Raw genomic sequence first — 6,884 nt, forward strand, 5'->3', positions numbered from 1 at the left:
ACAAAGCTCTTCCCATTTTCTCAAGCCTCCTGGTCCTGGGGAGGGAGGAAAGACCAACTCTCACTGGGAACCCAGACCCCACCAGTAGTGGTGGGGAGAGGAACACTGCTGCATGGGCATTCGTAAAGGTGAAAGTTGGCCTGGCAAACACCAAGATACCAGCCACAGGGAAAAAAGTGAAGACCTAAGTTAACTGACCATATTGGTCTCAGCATTTTCCAGACACCAACTTCTTTAATTGATCCAAATACGAGTTCATAACCTGGGGTCCAAAGGGTCTGAAACCCTCTGAAATTATGGGATTTGGTGAGTACTACCTAAGTGCATTTTTTCCCCATGGGGAGGAGGAATTCAATAGCTTTCATCAGATTTTAAAGTATGAGTCAGTGATCCCCAAAATGCTAAGAACTTTTTATTCACTATTCACATACAAACACCACAAATGTGATGCTGAGGGAGGCAGTGAAACAGACTTGGGCACCAAGATAAATTAAAGGAGCCGGCCAACAATTGTGTGTATCACAAGGTCGCATGGATACTGTCACCTAGCCTTCCCCGGAACAAGAGGCATCTGCTCACAGGTTCTGAGGACCCCAGGACTGAGACAAGCAGCCCACAACGCCCCATCCCCACCTCATGCACCCTTGCCCATGTAGAGGGATGTACAGGTCTCTGTGTCTCTAAGGAAAATGAAATGGAGCTTTTCTCCACTGGTGCCTGGGCCTTCAGCCATTTGCTGCCTTGTCCTGAGTTGGTCCGAGCCGAAAGTCTCAGGATCTGTTTTCCCTTCACGAATGCCCTGCTCTTGGGGGGATGGGGTGGGGGGAGGACCTGTTTTCCCCGGATCTCCTGCTCTCTCAGCTCCAGCCAGGCCTACAGTGCAGTGTCTGAAACCCGGGAGCCGAGACCGCCAGCCGGGGCCACTCGCCATGACCTTAAAGTTCTCTTGACCCAGGTTGGGCACGGAAAAGGGCGCGAGAAACAGCTGGACAGGTAGACAGAAGCAAACACAAAGAAAGGGGCCCTCGAAGGCGGCCAGAGAGAAGATGGAGAATGACAAAGATAGAAGTGAAACAGCCGGACAGGAAGGCGGGAGCTGGAGTGGGGCGGGCAGGTGGAGCGGCCGAAACCCGCGTGCTGAGAAGGACCCAGAGGGGCCGCGGAGGCTGCCAGGCGCGCCTCCCTCCCATCTTTACCGGGAGGTTCCTGCCCCAGTCAGCGGTCCCTCTTCCAAACTGCCTTTTACAACTCCTAGGTCTCCTTAAGGCTCTGATTAATTAATTAGCCGGTTCGGGAAGAGAGAAGTGCCCCTCCGCCGGGAACTGGCGGGTTTCTCCAGTTGGTTAATTGTGGGGAGGAAGAGCGCGGGGAGAAAAAATCCAGGGAGGGGGAAATGGGGGCAAGTGGCGTGGGCGGCCTGGAGGGAGCAAATGGACTGTTCCTGAGGGGCTGCCGAGCGCCCACGCCCCCTCGGAGCAGGAGAGCAAGAAAACTCTCCCTCGGAAAGTGCGCCCCGCACTGGCCTGCGGTGGTCCCCGCTCACCGTCATACCGCTTGGGGCGGGATGCTCCCTGCGCTGGAGCCTGGACAGAGCCCCCATCCCACCCCATCTCCTCCCCTTAGACCGCAGAGGTTGTGAGTCTACAGGCCCTTGGCGTTGCGGCGTCCGGGGAGAGGGGGGTCACCTTGTAATTGCGACCTCCCTTCGCTCCGTAAATGCCGCTTCCCGACACCTCGGCCGGGTTTGAAAGCCTCATTTCTAATCCTTCAGCCGGGCTCCAGCCTCCGGAGGGCCGGGGCTCGGTGCTAGACCCTCCCAGGCTTCCAGATCCCACCCCTGCGGCGCCAACCTTCAGCTGGAGGCGCTCGGAGTCCTGAGGTGCCCCGAGTCCTGAGGTGCCCCCGAGCCTCCTCCGGACGCCGACTCTGCGGCTCCAGCGCGGCCGCCTCCCTGCCTGGCGACCTTCCAGTCCTCCTGCCCACGGCCAGGCCAGAGCCCTGCACCGAGATCTTCACGCGCAGCCCGGAGGCGAAGGTGCTGACCCCGGCTGAGCAGCGCGGGGTGCGCGCCGTCGGGGGCTGCCGCGCTGGCCCAGCTCCAGAGAGCCCTAGGCAGGACCTGCGGTGTTCCGCGCAGTCCCAGGCACGTCCGGAGTCGGGGACCGAGGGGCGTAACGGCTCCAAATTCCTCTCCAAGACTTCTCCAACCATCCCAATCCCCAGGAGTCCTGGTCCCACTGCAGTGCGCAAGGCAGGCAGGGACATCTCAGCATCCGGAGGAGCCTTGTTCCCTCCGGTTCACATCAGAGCCCAGGATCCCGGCTAACCGGGGGCAAGGAGCTAACGGACTGAGGAAGAGGTAAGAGGTTTAACGAGTAGAAATTTGGACGCTCTCCCTTTTTTATTGTTTTAAAGGACAAGATCTCTGGATATTGACTCCTCTCTCCGTAAGAGTTCTGGGCATGCTGACCAGTCCTTTCTAGTCCGACTGGGGCGGGGGCTTCGACCATAGTTTAAGGAGGAACTTTTCTGGATGGTGGAGGTTCAGCAGGTCATGGTTATGTTTCTCATTATTGTTACTTAATATCCAGTTAATTTCGGACTAAGCCCTCACCTCCACTCCAGCTGAGATTCACCCTTGAACAGTAGCCCGAGTACTTCAATAGCGGAGCGATGAGAAGGAGGAGACTCAGAGCCGCCCCAAAATGGGATGGGCTGGGGGTGCTCTGGCCTTAATTACCTCTGCAAGGTAAAGGCTGTTATTCCTATAACTGGAGCTGAGGAAGGGACAGAAGAAGGTAGGGAAAGGACGGGAAGTGGGCTGAGGACAGCCACTCGGCATCTTCCTAAGAAGGCATCGGGATTTGTCCCAGATTTCAGGCCCCACTGGCTTTCGCCCCTCTCTTTACAGACAGTGGTGAGAGAGGAACACAGCCGCCTGGGTGCTTTCACAGGAGGTGGACCTGGTAAGCACCAAGGTATCAGCTGAGTGGGAAAAAGTGAAGACCTATGTTAACAGACCATATTTGGTCTCAGCATTTTCCATATGCAAACTCCTCTGATCAATCCAAATAGGAGTTCTTAACCCAACATTCAAGGACTCTGAAATCCTCTGAAATTGTGGGATTTCATGGCTCTACAAGAAAGCCCTAGTCACCTTCTGAGAAGCTCTGGGAGGAGAAGGAAGCAAGGCAGGTATGAGGAAAGGAGGTGAGAGGCCCCAACCCACAGTCTAGCTCCCTAGACAGTGAGCTCTGGACCCCAAGATCTAAAACCTCAAGCTGACCCATCCACAAGGAGTGAGCAGAGTTGAAAGTCAGCCAAGGAGGCAAATTTCTCCACTGTTTTCGGGATGGGTCTGGTGCCCAAGTAGATTACAAATCTGGAGGTTTTCAGGGAGGTTTTCCTTTCAGTTAATCCTGATTTGGGGACTCTGGAGCCCATAGGGCAGCCAGGCAGTAGAGGAACCTGGACCCTCAGCCCGCTGATCTCACTTCCACCTGCTGAACAGGCCAGGGTCCCTTGCCGGCTGGGTCAGGGGCCAAGCCTGCCCTCGCCAAGTCTCAATCGTGGCAGGCTTGGCCCTGCAACCCTGTCAGCTCTGAGGACTCATTTCTCTGTGAGCCCAGGCCTGCTTCCTCCACATCTGGCCACCCAAATATAACTACATCATTTTTTTCTTCTTCCTATTTTTTTGAAAACTGCAGAAGGCCCAAATCCTTAGTTCCTCTTGAAGAAGATGGTGCCATTGGATCTTGGGTGAGGGGGGATTGTGGAATCAAATAACCTCTAAGCACTGGAGGGCAGGGTCTCCTATGATGGCTTGGTGCTCCGGATCACAGCTCTGGGTGCTGCCTGGATGGGTCAAATAGTCCCTCCTCTTTGTCCCTTCCCTCCAAATCCAGAAGAGCCATGGATTTTCTGTCTTTCTATGTTTGGGGAGAAAGAGAAGACAAAACCCAAGAGTAAAGAGTGATGAGAGAGGAGAAAACCAGGGAGAGGATTCCAATAGATTAAAACAATCAGACTCTCTTTCTAATCCAACAGCATTTGAAGCCTGACGCTTGTTTTAATCAGGCCAGGAAGAGAAGCTGGAGGCAGCGTGGGTGAGAGACTAAGTTCTCAGCTGCCTGAGTCATGGGGTCAGTGCTTCTGAGGCAGTGAGAAGGCAGAGCTGCCATCCGTACTCTGGGGGTGAGGGTGGGGGTCTGGGTCTCCCAAATTGCAGTGCGGAAGAGTGAGGGGCTCTTCTTAAGGGCCTCTGGGGTCTCCCACAGTGCCTAACCCGGGACTAGTAAGGCCTTTCCTTGCATTTCCTCTGGGGCAGAGTGCATGTGTGTGGTATCTGTGTGTGTCGGGGGGTGGTGGTTCTAAACCCTGGCAGATGGCTGCCGGCGACTGCCTCCTGGGGAGCCCAGGGCGATGTGATTGGGCGTAGAAGGAAGCTTCATCCTTCCTGGGCTGGGGGAGTGAGGAGGCCTCTCTGGACTCGGAGCCAAGTGCTCCATCCAGAGTCTAGAGAAAGGGAGGAGCTGCAGCTCCAAAGGGGGAGTTAGAGGGAAGATTATATCAGGAAAAGCCCCCAGCTGTCCGTCTTCCACCAAACTCTCTTCCTCCAAGGATCAGGACTTTCTCTGAGGGAACACCTCCTCCCCATTATGGGTCTTTGTGCTTCTACTGATACTGGAAAGTACAATTCTGTGCTGTATGTTTCCACATTTACCATACATGGAAAAAGTGAAATGTACTGTGTACTGCTGTTCTACTTTGGAAGGGGAGAGTAATAGGTGAAACTATTAATTTCCCGTCCGCTACATTTATTACTGAGCACAATTGGGAGAACATAATTTCCTGTCTCTTTTGCATGTTTTCACAAATTCTTAATCCTCAACCTTTACACGATTGCTTAATACTCCGAGAGGCACAGCTGCCCTGATACAGGATTGGTCTCTGACTCCTGAGAATTACTAATTCCTAGGAGACCTTGAAATCCCCACCATGCAGTCCCTTTATGCCTGCTTCTCTCTACATGCCTTTTCAAAGGCGAGCAATTTTGTATTGGCCCAGTCCATACGGACTGAGATCCTTTCCCGGCCTTCTGCCCCCTCCCATAAACAACAAGCCCCTCTACAAAAATGCACACGCATCATTTTGTGAGTATGAGTTTCAAGTAAGATGGCGGCGCCTGGCATCCCTTCATATTCAGACACAGGCTCTCCTAGGTAGAAGGCCACGCAAGCCTCAGCGCAGTCCGGAGGGCAATGAAATCTAGGTCCCCTTTACTGCGTGGAAAGGCCGTCCGAGGCAAGAGACTCTCCCCAAACATTCTCCCTCCATTCCTTCCAGGAGGCCGCTAGAGAGAGAGCTGATTCTGCACCTTGGGGGCCTGGGGGTTCCCGTCTGTACGCAGAGTTCCAGGCCAATTTCTAATTTCTGTGGAGAAAGAATAACCACTGTCCCTTTCCAAGCGACGCCCACCCACAAGGTCCCTCAGGGCCGCCGGCCCCTGACTCTCTGGCTATATCGGCTTGGAATCCCGGGCTGTGAGCAGGGAGACCCGGCGGAGAGGACCCAAGGCTGCCCTCAGCACCCAGCTCCCGGGAGCCAGAGTTGCCCGGGAAGGATGGGAGGCGACCCCTCTGCCCCCTTATACACACCTTCGCTTGGAGAGCAGGAGTCCGGTGGGAGCCGGCGGGGGTTGGGGGGCAGGCGTTGCGGGTACGCCCCAAGCCCCACCCAGGAGGCTGGATCGGCCAGGAGCTCAAGGTTAGCTGGTGGACCCGGGTGGCCCACGCCCGCCGTGGCCGCTCGGCGCTCAAAGTGCGGCTGTGGGAGTGCCCAGCTCCAGAGGGGTCTTCCGCGCCGCCGCTCTGAGCTGCAGGGTCGCTGCCCTCAGCGTTTGGTGGGAGGCAGGGAGCGTCTACCTACCTCTCCGGACAGTGCCTTCCTCCGCTCGTCTTCCTAGGCTGCAGGAACCCGGGGCTTTGGGCGCGACAGAGCCTAGGGACGGAGGTGACGGCGCTGGGGCCAGGGGTTAGGCTGCTGCCGGTCGCCGCCCCCAACCCCGCCCTGGGAGGCCTGGGCAAGGCGTCTAGGTCTGGGGCAGCGGCGCCGACGGCGCGGGGGCGTGAAGGGACTCGGGCGTCCTCGTCCCCCTGGCGCCAGCGAGCTGGGGAGCGAGGACAGGGCCCGGGCGGCGGATCGGCGCGGACGCCACCTACCTTCGCGTCCGCCCGGGCGGGGATTCCGCCAGTCTTACCTGTCCCTCCCTGGGGCGCTGTCGGATCGCCGCGCGGCGGTTCCCAGAGTGGGCCTTCCGCGCTTCTTGAAGGCCAGGGCCGCGGAGGAAAGGCGCCGAGATGGCCGGCAGAGAAAAGAGAGGGTGTGTGTGTGTGTGTGTGTGTGTGTGTGTGTGTGTGTGTGTGTGTGTGTGTGTGAGAGGGAAGAGGATCCGAGGAACGCTTCCCAGAGAAGCCGTCAAATGGAGAAATAGACAAAAGAAGTGGGAGAAAGCAGAGTCTGGGGGACAGAAAGAAGCCCTGAGCTTCTGAAGAGAGCGACAAGTTGTCTTTGGGAGTTGGGAATGTGAGAGAGAAAGGCGAGGTCTGAGGAGTCTGAGAAGAGGAGGGGGTGCCCTGACTCTGGCCTGGAGGCCACAGATCTAGGCAGAGGACTTCTCCTCCGACCCCTCACCCCCACCCAGTCCCTTGCCAGGTTGCAGCCCTTCTCCCGCAGGATGCAGCACCCGGGGGCGACTTCCCGCGCACCCCTCCTGCAGCTCGGCCTGCCTGGGGCTCAGGCCGCCCCGGGGGTTCGGGCCGCCCCGGGGGTTCGGGCCGCCCCGGGGGTTTGGCACCAGGCTGAGAGCTGCACTTCTACCTGCC

Source organism: Neophocaena asiaeorientalis, unplaced genomic scaffold (assembly GCF_003031525.2).
Source record: "Neophocaena asiaeorientalis asiaeorientalis breed wild unplaced genomic scaffold, Neophocaena_asiaeorientalis_V1.1 scaffold1, whole genome shotgun sequence".
NCBI lineage: Eukaryota > Metazoa > Chordata > Mammalia > Artiodactyla > Phocoenidae > Neophocaena > Neophocaena asiaeorientalis.